At 41.5% G+C, this 15,520-nt stretch overlaps 1 long non-coding RNA gene across 1 annotated transcript; it reads left to right on the forward strand.

Moving 5' to 3' along the window:
• Positions 1–48: 48 nt before the first annotated feature.
• Positions 49–8,783, forward strand: LOC138114775 (uncharacterized). The gene is made up of 3 exons (XR_011152796.1): positions 49–164; positions 7,482–7,565; positions 8,703–8,783. It is a non-coding gene; the product is annotated as an uncharacterized lncRNA (long non-coding RNA).
• Positions 8,784–15,520: the final 6,737 nt, after the last annotated feature.

Here is a 15,520-nt window from a genome sequence, read left to right on the forward strand (position 1 = left end):
GTTTAGCAGATGTGATACCTGTACTCTCCTTTCCGCAGTGCTGGGTGAAGGAGGCAGTAGACTAACCGGGATCCATGCTTGCTAAATTTCCAAGAGGACTTTTGTGTGGGAAGAGGTGCATCTGGAATATCCCAGATCTTTGGAGGCAGCCTGCAAGATGGCTGGTGAGTAAGAGGTGCCAACAGTGTTCTTGTTTGCACAGAGGCACTGGAAGACAAGAAAGAGCAGAGGCTGGGGAGTGTGTGGGTTTTGCAGAGGCCCAGGTTTTTTAGGTGTAGGTGTGTTGGCAGCCAGGTGAGAGGGCCTGGCCTGCAGCCCTGAGGAGAGGCTGGCCCAAGACCCCCCTAGTGGGACTGAAGGAAGGAGCAGGACACATCTCGGCAAGGCTTGGTGGAGTATTGGGGCAGGGAGTCCCGTTCACAAAAAGGGGGCTGTGGAAACAGAGATGATGAGATTGTCAGAGCAGAAATTATGTTTGCAGCTGTGTTTTGAACTGATTTTAAGTGACAGAAATGGGAAGTAAGAAAACTAAAAAGGAGACATTTACTTACACCATGACCAATAAGATGCTGGTTAGCAGCTAAAAGCTTAACTTATTTATTGGCATATTGGTATAGTCATGAAGGTAATATAATGATAATAAAAATTAGTAGATCTGGAAGTCAATATGTATGACAGAAAGTTGTGTAATCCTCACAGCACAGACACGTATTCCCTGCTGCTGCTTTCTGTCAATCTTTTTTAGTCTAGAGAAGACCCTCTATTTTATAAAAAGAGTATTTCAGGCCTCATATCCACTGAAGAGCTGTGCTCCATGCAAAACCACTAACAAAGGCTGTTAGTTCCCATGGATTACATGTCCAAGGACTCCTTTTATATGGGGTTGCTGCAGACTTTTGCCTCATCTAAAGGTAGTTTTAAACTTCTGAACAGTTAACACCTTAACAGGTTCTGTATTGCCACCCAAGCATATCTGCAGATCTGTGCAGCAATGGGGCATTTCAGGCTTGTTGAGCAAATTCAGGTGATGAACAGGCTGCTGGGAAAGCCCCCAGCCCGTGCACAGCCCGTGCAGCCAAGCTCCTGCACCTTTGCCAATCGGGAAAACAGCAGCATCATTCCCTGGCACTGCCTGTCTGGGAACACACCCTAAATGTGTGTTCCCTGAACACCCTAAATCTAATGTGCTGAAGTACTTCTTTAGTGCCCCACTATTAAATAGATTATGAATACCACAAGCAGTAAATGAGAGACTATAAACAAGGCTTTCAAATTAAACTGCATTTACCAAATGTAAATGATGTTGCTAGACGGAATTCACCCACGAGCTAACCCAGAGATATCTGGCTGCTTTCCATCAATGGCTGCAGAAGGAACAGAAAAGTAAAAGGCCAGTAAGTAGTTACCCATAAATAAACATATTAGCATTGACATTAATCTTCAGCTAAATCTTTTAGGAACACAGAAACAGGAGTGACCTTTCCTCTTCACCAAGCCCAGTCCTCTACTCTTGCAGGGAACCAAATCAAATAAACCCTTTCATATACTGATGATATTTCATTTTTGAAGTCAGGAAGCTACTCAATCAGCATCTGTTAGAGTCCCTGTCTTTTTGGGATGAAAACATGGAATGCACAGTTAGGAATTGTTTGTAGGTAGTGGCTATAAATTCAGATAGAAAGGTTTTGAGCTCAAACCCAAAAGATGGCAGATTTATAGTCTCATGCAATCTTAATTATGCTGCCTTGTGTATGTATTCTTTGCATAAATGATGCATAGGTTATGTGACAAAAATAGTATGGAGTTGCATAAGCAGAGTGTCTTTATTAATATGGACAAAAAATGTCTAAGTTTTGACAGTTGACATTGCAGCACAAGTTTTCTACAGTAGTTTCTTTTTGAAGGTAGAACAAAAACTATTTTCTATCACATGTCCCTGAGGTGATGCATCTTCAGGCTTGGGATGGTGAATGTTTAGTGACAGATATGTAACATATGAACTATGGAGCTAGTGCCATAGTAATTATAAAAAATGCCTGCTGTCCCGGTGTGTCATTGCCTCCTGCAGCGGTCTGGCAGAAATGGGCAGCCTGAGTGACCCCTCTTCCCCCACCAGCTGCTGCCAGCAATCCTGGGCTCAGCTAGTGATGCTGGTGATCCAGGGCTGAGGGCTTCTCCCTATCAGTCACTGAAGAAAGATATTTTGTACACAAAGCTAACAAGAGACAAATCTCCTAATGAATGTCTGGTAAATGAGACCTTGTCTGCCAGAAAATGAGACAACTACTGAAGTGGAAAGTGGAAACCTCTTCCTGAAATGCAACCCTGAGATGTTCTTTGAAAAGACTCTGTAAATGTTGGTGCAAACCGCCTGTGGCTCCATGTATCCCTGACATCTTTCCTGTGATTAAGTGAATCAGGATACTGCTGTGCATCAGCCAAAGTGGCCTGATGACCTGACTGAAAATGAAGTTTAGTTTATGCTTCAGCTTTCAGGCTTCTCACGAAATCTTCTTTTCTCTATGGAAAGTGGCCTGCACAAAATACCTTGTACCATAGCAAAAGACCTCTTCGTGCTCCCTTGGTGTTTCTGTACAGGTCCTTGTTCAGCTGACACTGTGAAATTAATTTAAATTGGAATAAATACTATCAACAACTGCCCTTTATTTCATATGAATCATAGAATGGTTTGAGTTGGCAGGGACCTTTAAAGTTCATCTAGTCTAACACCCCTGCAATGATCAGGTTGTTCAGGGCCCCATCCAATCTGACCTTGAATATTTCCAGGGATGGGACATCCACCACCTCTTGGTGTTGCCACTGTCATAATAAAAATTTTCTTCCTCATGTCTTATCTGAGTTTACACTCTTTTAGTTCAAAACCATTACTCCTTGTCCTGTTGCTACAGGTACTATTAAAAAGCTTTCCCCTATCTTTCTTTTAAGTCTCCTTTACTTATTGAAAGGCTGCAATAAGACTGCTCTCGAGCCTTCTCCAGGCTAAACAACCCCAACTCTCTCAGTGCAGTCTTAAGTGCCAAGATCTTGATATTTTCACTTCCAAAAGAACTTTGGTATTTCCTGAAATTTCAAGTTGTCCCTTTTCATAATAGCATTGGACAACATGCAATAGAGACGATTTATCCTTATTTTCTTGATAATCCAAGCACCTAAAATGACTCTTTCAAACGGATATGCCCAGCCAGTTCCTAGGATTCCCAAATTTGCTTAGATCTTTAAGACAGAGTTATCCATGTTATGCCTTTAACTGAATCTGCTACTTTATAGAAATAAAAAACCACACAAGAATTGTCACTGGAAAACTTGCAGAGCCTCCACCCTTCCTCAGGCTGGAATTCCCAGTCTTCTCTCTTTTTGTCTGTAAAGCTTTGCTCTTGGCTCATTTATCAAATGACAGTGTGGTTTCTGGCTTTATATAAAAAATGGCTGTGATGAGTCATAGACCTCCCCTCCCCTGTTTCTTTTGATACTGAGGTACCAAATGTAAATGTAGTATTGACAGTATTCCCACACCTTAGGAATTTAGGAACTTATTAGGAACTAAGTTTACATTCTTTAATTAACTTTTTTTTTTGGTCTCTTTGCTAGTTTTACCTCAAGCAATGACATCTTTAATACAGTTGCAAAACTTCATGTTTCATTTTAGCATTTAGCAGAGACCGGACATGATGCATTAATCATAAAAGCAGTACAGAAATTACCTTCTGGTGTTTCCATTTGTATGTTTGGGTAATACTAATATCAGTTTCTACTTGCCTCTTGTTATAGGAATACAAACTGCTATCCAGTAGCTCTTTTTTAAAAATGTTTTATCTTCTATTGTTCAAAGTTATTTGCCAGCAGAGGAAAATATTAAGGAGAATGCTGCTGATTTATATTACTTGAACTGTTATACATCATGATATAAAAATTATAAATATAAATATATAAAAAGATATTGAATATATATTTATATATAAATATATTAAAAATTATAAATATAAAATTATAAAAAACTACTGCTAAATTGCAAGCATTCCTGTAACCAAAGAGATGTAATAATGATTAACCAGAGTGCCCGCTGTCAAGCAGGATGCTGGAAACATTCATAATGTTGTGAACAGATACTTCTTCATAGTACAAGACTCCTAAAGGATTGTTTCAACACTTCCAATGAAGCATCCCAGGGTCCATTGACCAAGAGCAGGCACTTATAGTGACCATATCACACAGCAGGTGTAGAAGCAAGCACTACGTCCCTAATAGTGCATTTGAAACACAATAGTCCGAGGAAAATACTCAATACATAAAAGGAGAAGGAGCATAAAGTATGGAGTAGAAGGCCCTAAAATAAAAAAAGGCAGAGCCCCTGAATTGCCAGCAGGTACGTGTGAATCAGGCAGTCCTACGGCCATATCTTCCAGCAGCAGACAGAGAAGAGAGGAGAGGAAAGGAGCAAAGCACCTCAGCCTCTGCAGGACCACTCCCGAACTCCAGCACGGGGCAGGGCATCATCAAGGGTCACGGGATGCTATTCTTATCTAGAGAGTTGTAAAAGCTAAGACAGATCAGCTAGCCAGTCTTGATGTAATCTAAATCAGCAAATCTTCAAGTAGATAATATTATAAAACAAAACTACAAAACAGATTCCCTTAGCTTTGGTGGATGTGGGAAAGAAACATGAGACCATTAATTGTATTGTGCTTGAAGAAAGAAATAAGAGAGCAGCTAGAAAATCATGTCACTAAAATGGAAAAAACAGACATTCTGTTTCTTGGTACAAAATAGAATTATTTTTATGAGGGATATATATATATATAAATCATCATTGGTGCCATTGTTCTCATTTAATGACAAGACTCACTTATATCTGTATATGAATAAATTTCTGGAGACTTAGATCAGAGTCTGTTTTATAGACTGAAAAATGAAAAGAGCTGACATTTTGAACAATCTACTGTACAAGAGCATCCTTTCCTCTCCAAAAGCACCACCTCCACTAGACACTGTTAAACTCAACTCAGACCTGAATGAAGAAAGTGAGTGTGAAGCCACTACTGTGTTACATGGCACAACTGGTGCTAACAAACTGGTGGTGGTCACAGCCACCTTCCCTTCGAGCTGGCTGCAAGTGACACTACAGGCATAAAGGCACATGGGAATGCACTCAGGAGTGTGTGCAGTGAGAGGCTGTCAGGTACTCTCCATGCAGAAGCAGGGAAAGAAAAGTTGCAAAAGGCATCAAGGATGCTCCAGAGAAGTCTGTTTCAGGATGAGAGTGTGCTTTCAGCAAGAATGCTGTCAAAAATAAAACTGGAACCTCAAGCAAAGAAGGTACCTATTTTTTGTGTGTCTGCTTTAATTCAAGAAAGAGTTTTACATGGTCTATAAATAAGCAGGTTTGTATTAAGGCATCTAGTTTCTGTTCCCTCCCCCACTATTTTCCCTTCCCCTTCCCCTTCCCCTTCCCCTTCCCCTTCCCCTTCCCCTTCCCCTTCCCCTTCCCCTTCCCCTTCCCCTTCCCCTTCCTTTTCTTCTGAATGATGTAGTTGCAAGATAGAGATATTTCTAAAGAGAATCAAATGTGTTATGCTGTCATACTCTATTGCACAGGTGATACCTGGGACCTGAGTCTCATGGTACAATTTCACATGTAATTAGTTTGCTGTTACTGGCAACACAGATTTGAAATCAGAACTAAGCCCTGTGAGAAACTGTTCCCTGCCAATGCTCTCATTGCTTTTCCTGAATTCCCTCTACCATTATTTATAAGGCTATACATAAAAAGGAAAACAATTGGATCTAATTTATTTACTACATATGCTCTTAGGAAGAAAAGTGTTGTGAGCAATTTTAGTTCAGCCAACTAAAATATTCTTTTCCTACTTTTACTGATAGGAAAATTCACTATCTGCTTCCAAATTACCATAAAGGGGACAATGAGGAAAAAACACTTTACCAAATATGCAAATGATATGACAGCCTGTGCAACAAGAGATGGGAGAATACAATCAAATTTCCATCAGCTGTAATAATTCTTGCACTTGTTTTCTTAGCTTGAAAAGGACTCCCTAACTTAACTAAGCAGCTCAACAGCTACATCTGAATGATAAATTGGGGGAGCCTACATCTGAAGGACTTCCTTCCTCAAAGATGAAAATTCAGAACAGGGAAAATACCCTTTCTTTAACAGGTAGATTAGGCCAAGACAAGAGAGCTGAGTAATTGTGAGGGAATATCTTGATACAGTCATTCTCTGCCAGGTACAGCATCATATTGATGGTACAGAAAGACTTCCTGGATTCCTCCTGTTGTTCATGCTGTGCCCTCAGTTGTCCTTATTTAGCCAAGTTGTCCTTATTCAACGTAGTGTCCCTGGCAAGAAGGTGGGTGTTGCATCACTGATGTTCCTGTGCAACAATAAATTGTACCAGTGCTGGGCAGTTCTGACTACAGGAATTACAGTCAATCCCTATGGCCTACTTCCCATCAAAGTACAGGGGTCATGGAATGCAAAATTGGGGCCAAATTATTTCACTGGTGGCTGGAACTCAGCTATTTGCCATGTGCATTACAATAGTGAGTTTACTTTTTCTAAGTGCTGAATTACTGCCCTGGGAGATGAACACATGCGTTCCAGACCAGAATTCAGAGTTTAGCCTAATGCTATGTTTTTTAAGCACATCTGTGATCTATTATGTTGCTGGGTAATGATTTTCACAGAATCATTGTTATTTAATATGTAAAGAAATGCCACTGTCAATATCAGTCTCAGCATGGTATTGCAGAGAACACATCTGAGTACTAGAAAAGTGCTTCTTCCTAAGGGCAAAATATTACAGGTCATTAAAATGTTAATGTATTAGAGGAAAAGTTATAAAAAATTGAAGGAACATACATGGAAATTTCAGGAGCCGGGACCAGAGACTTCTAGATAGTAGTGGTTTTGGTTACCAAATGTATGAGAAAAGTAAGCTAAACAGTGGAAAAGCATTAGAGAAACGTGCCTAAATTAGATATATATTTGATATAAAAATGCTTGGAACCTGTATTCAGTTCTAACTCAACAGTCCTTTAGTATATTAGGAATCAAAAGTGCAGTGCCAGAATCCAGCAGCAGTTTATCTTTTTTGTATTCCAGGAGTTACTTGTTTTAGTTACTCTGAAGCCCTTTCACGAGCTTCAGAATATTTTTGTTTTAACAGTCTCTGAGGAAATTTTTCATATCCACCAAACAAAATAAAGGCCAGACTGAACAAGTAATATTGTAATTTAATTTCAGTGTTCCTAAACTATACTTGACTTTAGTTTGGACATGGACATTTGAACACAGGCAACTGTTTTGAAAGAGTCTCTATGTTTAAATCCTTCAACTCACTTACTGAAAGGATATTTCAGGATGAGAAATCTTTCCAGAATCTAAGCCTGGTCTTTGGGCTTATTCTTGAGATAACAGCCAACTTTCATTTTAATCCCAGCAGGAAAGGAATGAAGACTGCTTGCATCTACCACATAATATTTCTGGTGGATGGGTAGCATCTTTGAATAAGGAATCAGAGAAATTGGTAAGTATTTATTTAAATTTCTGTTGTTCCCTCTTCTACAGTTGGAGAGCTGTACTGCTGTAACTCTTCCACTTCAAAGCAATTATGCCTGGCTTTCGGCATGCATGAAAGACGGATGCAGCTCTTGTGCTCCTGTTTTATGTAAGCCATCCTTCTTTAAGAGGTGGAGTGCTTTGCCCGAGGTATGCTGAGCCAGCATTCCTTCATCTTTCCAGATGTACTGCAGTGCACTGATAATAATTATCCTGTGCAGTGTCAAATAGCATGGAATTCCTGCTGTAAATAGGTGCAGATGTGGATATGTGATGCGAGGTGTATAGATTCTTGAAAGGGAATGAGAGGAACTGATTCATATGGAACTTGAGTTGTAAGTGCAACCAATAGATCATGACTATTATACTGTCTATCCAGTACAACATCTCTCTATTCAGCTTTCCAGCTAAGTTTTAAAAGCTCTGGGTTCTTAGGACCTTAAACACTGCTGACACTTCTCTCTGCCTTGACACCACCCTAAAATATTTGCTGGCCTGTCCCTTGGTTATCACCCCTCTCATGGTTACAGGCTTTACCCTGGTAAAAGTGTGCCTGTGTGGATTCTTTAAGAATTTTCTGGCATTATTAACACCAGAGTCTCCTTTAAGTACCCTTATTAAATTACCTCCTTTAAATGTAAGTGGAAGTCCAGTACATCTAATTCAACTAAGCAGATTCTAAACTCAGTGTACTGTGATCTGCCCTGGATTGGTATTTTCTGAATTTATACCTGTTGTGTCACTTCTACATTTTCTGTAATGCAGAAGAAGACTCCAGCATATATTTCCAGTCAGTCTAATGCAAGTCTTAGACCCAAAAGGTTTTAATTGTAAAAAAGTGATCAGAGGTCTGATCCAAACACAACAGGACTTTTGATTTTCCCGCATCCTTGTGCTCAAAGGTTATTGTGACAATTTTCACTCCATTTCCAAATTCTTCAGCTACTTTGTATTAATAAAAGAATCAGGGGTTAAATCTGCTGTTCAGTTTTGGATAGTTTAGCAGTCTGTTCCATTCCTAATCCCTGTTTGTCTGTTTTGGTTTAGTTTGGTGTTTGAACTACCCTTAAAATACAACTCTGTTTGTTAAACTGAATGTTTTCAGTTGGGGAAAATGAAGTTTTTCCAGGCTGTGGATTCCCAAGTTACCCTGCCTTTCACAGAAACCCTTCACTCTATGACAACAAGGTATGACTCATAAAATTCACAGTTTTCAAAGCAGAAAGCAGAAATTACCTACCTTTGATTAGACTAAGATAAAAGGCATAAAATTTGTGGAGCCCATACTGGTAAACAAGATATTATTTGGGAAGACTTTCTAATTCAGTATGGGCTAATAATTGACTGAATACTTGGACAGGAGAGAAAATTTCAGTACCCAGGAGCTGAATATGATTTTTTGTATTTCTAAATGAAATCAAGTTTCCAAACTCAATTTCATTTGGTGCAAACTATTCCATTTAATGCTAAAAGTGCATTTTTAATGGAAGTGGTCGTCAAAATAATGACACAAATTGATGTGTAAATCCCACAGAGAAGGTGAGAATCTCATTAGTGCTCCTGAAGAAGTTAGTGCATGCCTCACAAAATCTAACTCCTACCGGTGTTTGAGAGGAATTCTCCTCTCCTCTGCAAATTTAGGTTTCTCCCTCACAGCAGTGACCTGACCATCAGCCCCTCTGACTGGAACAGTCCCACTTTGTAAAGTATACTTAAATATTCATGGAGCCAGCTGGTGAGAGAAAAAACAATGCTCTAGTCTGATGGTTCAGTAACCCTCCTGGGGAGGGTGGAGGTGTTAGTCCCAGTCCCAGTGAATGTGTAATTATTTATACAAAGAAGAACAGTGTCAACAGGAGAAGTGACAAGTCCCGTCTCCCAAAAAGTTTCCTTGCAGGAATGGAGAAGTCTAGAGAAACAATAATGCATTTGCCAGAAATCTGCCAGGTATAGTTAACAACAGTTTAAACAAACTCTTAAAATAATTTACAGATTATTCCTGAAATAGCTAAGATTTTGGATGAATAGATGTTCTTCCACATATCTGAGACAGACCTTGTTCCTCATATTAAGTGAACAGACCTTTCATCCTCCAAAGCAAAACAGCTCTTAAAAATAGAAATAATTCAGAACATATTTTAAGAACTTAGCATCTCATAACATCATACCTGCATCCTTGCTCCTATTGACATCAATGGAAGGAAAACCAGTATTTATATGTCCCACAAGCAGATCTGTCTCTTGGAGAATGCTGATCTATAATGGTTTGTGTCTGACAGGAATAAAGAACTCTTGAGACCTGCCTGCCACTTGAATAGCCATGGCTGTATGGAGCTCCAGCAGTAATGTTTATGCAGAGTCTTGCCGAAGGCATCATGCAAGGCATGGTTCTTTGGCACAAATGAGTTTTCACTAGACCAGCTAAAACACAGACTATGTTTCAGGCAACAAATTCTCATTCAGGACTAAGGCAGAAGGAGAAAGCTTCAAGCTATGTGCAGGCTGAGGAGAGCTGCTCTCACTTTATCTCAATTTGTGAATTAGACAGTGTGTCACAATTTTCTAACATCTTCTTAGAGTTTGTATGAGTTTCCATTAGAGAACTCAAAAAAGCATAGATAGTTCCAGTGCATATGCCTGACCTACAGACACCTATGCCCAGCCTGACAAAAAATGGCATCAGGAATTAAAAATTCATCACCTCTGGATTTAAAAAAGGAGTAAAAAAACCCTGAGAGGTTTAAAGCTTTAGTCATCAAAACCAGAGCTGCCTGAAAATTGTTTTTAAAGCTCAGCTGTAAACAGTGTTGTAGTAATTCATATTACGGTAAGCATAGAGTCATATCCCTTTCGTTAGTCATATGTTTTGCCAATAAAATGACTTTCATAAAACAAAAAAAATTCATTGTGTGGAAGGCCTTTCAGAGGACTGTATAATTAAAGTACAGTAGTTTCTGACATCTGGAAAGAAATTCTTGACTGCAGAGCAATAAGTGACCTGTGACCTTTAAAACATATTTTCAGATAAAAGATTTCCAAAGAAAATTTTGAAGGAAAGCTGCTGCAAAAGGAGAGGAGTCTCTGTCTTAAAACTCAGAGATGGATGGGACACAGCAGATTTCTGCATCTATGCATCTTATGTAAAAGCTATAAAGAGCAGGCAGCTGTCAGCAAGAGGTAAGAATCCATCAAGTGATATTGTGATGAATAGTCAAAAGTTAAGGACTTAAATATTACATAGGCTCTGGCTGATGAAAAGAGAATGACCAAGCAGCAAGCACTGCATCAAATCTAGTATATGTAGCTGATGCTTGTAAAGTACAGCAACATGTCCATCTGGATTTTGAGTTAAAGATGAACAAAACTTAGATTATTATAACTAATGAAAAAAGTTTTAGTACTTCTAAAGCCATAGCAAGGAAACGCAGAATTTTTGAATCTGCTGGCATTTTTCCCATGTGGTGTCGGTCAGCATTTCAGGCCTTTTTCTTTAGGAAGAAATTCTGTCAAAGAGGGACTGAGGCAGTGGCAGTGGTCATAAAGCTGGATGCTAACACCACATTCCTATTGAAATTCAGTGTGAAACTGGTACACAATTCTAACTGGATCTTTCAGATATGCTCCAATGCCTCTCCACTCAATGCCTTGAGGCATGAGCACACAATTTACCCAGTGTTACTGGGAAGAAAGGGAGGCACAATTGTGTACATGTATTCTGAATATAGTGCACAGTTGGCATGTGGACGAAACTAAGTTCAGACATTACAATATGTACAGGAACACTGTGAGCAAGTGTCATGGATCCATGCATTTTTGGAGGAAGCAGCATTTCTCTGTTCCGATCACTGCTCTGCTGCATTCACCACAGCATCTTCCACAAAACCCAGCCCAGCCCAGGAACCAGACTGGGCTAATGGGATGAGTGCCCCAGCCTTGGGGAATGAGTGCAGTGAGCCACTGCCTAGCTGAGGCTGAGGTGGCTTTCAGACTGGGGTGTCCTTCAGGCTGTCACTGGCCAAGACCTCACAGGAAACAATCTGCTCTCCTGGCCAAGGATGTGGAGGCAGTGCAGATGTAACGCTCTCTGCAGTTCTGCAGGTTTAGATTATAGCTGCCTGTCTTTGGGTGTGTGATCTAGGTTTTCATTCATGACTTCATAACTCTGTCCAACTCTGCTCCTGCCTATGGGCTGTGGCTGTGGCATGCTGGGTGTAACCTGTCTCCTTGCCTCAGCATGCTCTCGTGGTGGTGGAGGGTGTAAGGCTGGGATGGTGGCAATGCACAGCAGGAAGCATGAGGCTGGGATCCCTTGGGAGCTGTGGCTGTGCAGCTGCAGGATATGGGTTGATGAGGGTTTTGCATGTAGCCCAGAGACCCAGGAAGGCTGGCACTTGTGCTTAGTTTTTGTCCTTCCCGTTAAGTCTGTGCTTTTCACATGAATTCTCTGCAGGCTTAAGATAACTCTTAACTGAGCATTAGTGAGAATACTGCACTGTAACACCAGCTGGACCAGAGAATTACTGCCCCCAGTAGTCCAAGCTGAGCAACAGCTTAAAACTGTGTTACTTTATTTTGTTGTCCCAAAGCCGCTGATACTTCTACAACTTGATTTCTTCATGGAATTAATTAAGGGAATACGAGAATTTTCAAGAAAATTCTTTGAGTTAAGGGACAGTGTGCAAAGTTTTATTTCCCCCATTACATTCCTATTTCTTCTATTATGTTCCCATCATAAAAAATCTTTGAATATACCATTATAAGTCAGGTCTGAAATTAAAGATTTAGCATCTGTATACCCTGGAGATGGGTGTCCTTCCTACTTATAAAGAGCCATATTAAACCGCCAGAGTTCTGTTGGAATTTGTGTAAGAGGAATTGTAAATATATCACTGAAACTCGCCCTACTAAATCCTTCTGAAGACTGTTGTAGATGAGAAAACTCCCCATCATGTGAAGCCTTTCTGTTTTTACCATGTCACTAGGAAGGGTCACTGTTTACTGTATTAGCTATAACCTAACAAGATGTGTCCTGGGGCAAACCCAGGACTGGAATTGCTCAACAGGTTGCGGTGGTTCTATTATTAGAAACCTGTCATATTTGACATTGAGGATAAAAGATGTGGCTCATACTGCAGAATATTTCTTATACTCCTGTGAGTAAATCCCAGCAGTTGTTATCAGAAAAGATGCTGAAGCCTCTGAGTTCTCATTGATTGCACTTGCAAGTCAATCAGTCATGTTGAGATATGCAAAATCTGTTGACAAAGAAATGATGACTGATATCCTAAGAACATAATCTAATGACAAAACCAGTAAATCTTGCTATTGCCAGAGCAAATTCCTCAGAGACCAGAATTTCACTCTCAAGGGTATTTTGTATCTAGACAGGTTGTGTGTTGAGTTTATATAATGTGTTTGAAACATCTAGAAAAGCTTTACCTATAGCTGGACTGAGGAAATAAATGCATTCAGTTTTCAATGGCATGTCAGAATAAAATATGTTATTACTGGATTTAACTGAATGTACAAGCGTGATTGCATGTTGCCACATTTTGACCATATTTCAGGTGGGATGTAGAGTTATTTACTCTTTATTGCTAATACAACCAACGGTGTAAGACAGGACTGAAAGGCCACAGGCAGTTAGAAAGTCAGTTTTGTGTCCTGCCTGTGTGGCAGCAGTACCTGGAGCTACACAGCGCTACACATGTGTCAGGCAGGGCACGTGTGTGTCACTGACACAGGGAGCAGTGCCCTGTGTGCAGCATGGGTACACAGGGCTGCTCCCCTTGCTTTCTCTCAGAGACCTTCCACTCACATTCGAGGCAGTTGTCAGGGCTCAGCTTGCATAGGAGTCAGATCTGAAGAAATTTGGATTCAGGCTTGAAATTTGTAAAGGGAAATGGATGAGATAGTGAAGTTGGATCAGAAAGTGGGAAGAAATAAATGAAACTAAGAAAGTAGTAAAGAGAGTTGGAAACACTTTGATGAGATGCTACATCTGCATCCATACATGGAGGCTGCTGGCTTTCACAGCTTGTGCTGGTACAAGATGTAGGGATCACTGGAAAACTTGCACAGGAAGTCATAATACTGTAAAAAATTTTTCCATAAGTTGGTGTTAAATAAGAAAGGAGTGGACCAGGCTTGCTTATATCCCAACTTTGACAAGGCTATGGAGATCATCTGACAGCCTCAGGGCTGGATTGTGGCTGTGCCCAGAAGAGGCTTATTCGAAGGATGAACAGTGGATAGGAAAGCATGGCTGTCTCGGGGGTGCTGTGTGATCTTTGGCTGCAGGTTGGGAGTGAAGTGTCACTGGCCAAAAGGAATCAGAGCTCCCCGGGAGCGCTGGAAGGTCATGGCAAGCCAAGAGCTGGTGTCTGTGTCTGTCACTGAGAGGATGAATGTCAACTCTGTCCTACAAACAGCATAGCCAGTCCAACAGCTCCTGCTGTAAGCTAGCAAGCAGGGATTGAATTGTAGCACTGTTACAATACTCCAATTAACATTGCAATGTTAGAGCCAAAAAGGGGACTGCAATATTTCAGAAAGTACATTTTAATGCTTTAGGTGTTGAAAACTGTAGCATGAAATATATGTGCATTGTTTGACATCAGCTGGGATATATGGTAGGCAGGTTCTATGAACACGGGTCAGTCTGAAAACTGAGTAGCAGAGTAAAAAAGTTGTTCACATCCAATAAGCAACATGTTAGCTGTGGCAGGGTGGTCATGGCATTGTGTCAGCCAGGTGTGTGCCTCATGACTAACTCAGACTTTACTAGGGCTTGTCCATCGCACTTGCCATGAATTTACCCTAAGAAATCCTCACAGAATGTTTTCGGCCAGGAAGGAGCCACTTCTGAACTGATGATTTTCAACCGCTCAAATTTGAAATGTGAAATCCTGCATAGGAAAATACTTTCCGATTTTTTTTTTACTTGCCTGTTTTGTTTCTTTGCTTGCTTGTCACATTGGTCTTAAACTGATATGTAAGTCTAATAGGTATGTTAATCTGCATCTGCTGTGGTATGCATGTGATGAAGGAAACAGATCAAATGAACTTATTTTAGTCAATATGTTTAAATAAAAAGTCAACATGGCAAGACGCATACTCTCACTCTGACTGAGTCATGTTCAGTTTAAGTTCCAGGAATGTCTAAGAGGGTGGCGTCATCCCCTTCAAAACAGTTTTTTTTTTTTTCCCTATTGGATTATATCAGCAAGCAGCTGCCTCTAAGGCATTATTTCTGTCAGACGGTCAGGCTCTCTGTGCCAGCTTCTCCCTAGAAGTGTTACATGGATGGGGCATGCCTCCCAAATAAGCCCAGGGGACAGTAGCGATGCCCAGTCGAGATGCCGCAAAGGGCAGCACTTTCACCGGCTGTGCCAGGGCAAGCGGGGCCCTGGGCGGAGGCGCCTGCCGGGGGCTCCCGTGCTCCCCGCTCTGCGCTGCAGATGAAAAATGCAGCGCCAGCTGCCGTGGAGAAATCGTGTCCGTGCCGGAGCTGTCGGGCCGCTCACCGGCCTCGGCCCCGGCCGTGCCCGCGCGGGCAGCGCTTCTGCGGCTCCTCCTGGCGGCCCGGAGCGCCGGCCCGGCCCCAGCCCCGCCACACCGGGCCCGGCCCCAGCCCCGCCACACCGGGCCCGGCCCCAGCCCCGCCACACCGGGCCCGGCCCCAGCCCCGCCACACGGGGCCCGGCCCCAGCCCCGCCACACCGGGCCCGGCCCCAGCCCCGCCGCCGGCCAGTGGCTCCCAGAGCTACTGCAGCCTCCCTGCAGTAACTGCCCCGCACTTCATCCCCGCACACACCGCTCTGCTCTTGTTCACTCCTGTGCATGTGCTGGGACACATTAAAACAATTAATTACCCGATGTTTTTGAACATATGTGAATAATTTGTTTTGCCTTGTTCATTTC

The sequence above is a fragment of the Aphelocoma coerulescens genome, chromosome 9 (genome assembly GCF_041296385.1).
Source record: "Aphelocoma coerulescens isolate FSJ_1873_10779 chromosome 9, UR_Acoe_1.0, whole genome shotgun sequence".
NCBI classification, from domain to species: Eukaryota; Metazoa; Chordata; class Aves; order Passeriformes; family Corvidae; genus Aphelocoma; species Aphelocoma coerulescens.